The following is a 208-nucleotide window of genomic DNA, read 5'->3' on the forward strand; positions in this document are numbered from 1 at the left end:
TTGTTTAGCTGCTGCCTTCACCTGCAGATAAATACACACACTGCCAAATCTCCTTCAACGAGATGTTCCCGTACAATCTTCAGTCTGCTTCCATCAGGATTTCACTGAAAATTTCAACAAAAGCTACAAAATCACAAAATACTCAAATAAATAGAATTGTGTCTCCTCTCCTCTCCTCTCCTCTCCTCTCCTCTCCTCTCCTCTCCTC

This window comes from Parus major, chromosome 5 (genome assembly GCF_001522545.3).
Source record: "Parus major isolate Abel chromosome 5, Parus_major1.1, whole genome shotgun sequence".
NCBI lineage: Eukaryota > Metazoa > Chordata > Aves > Passeriformes > Paridae > Parus > Parus major.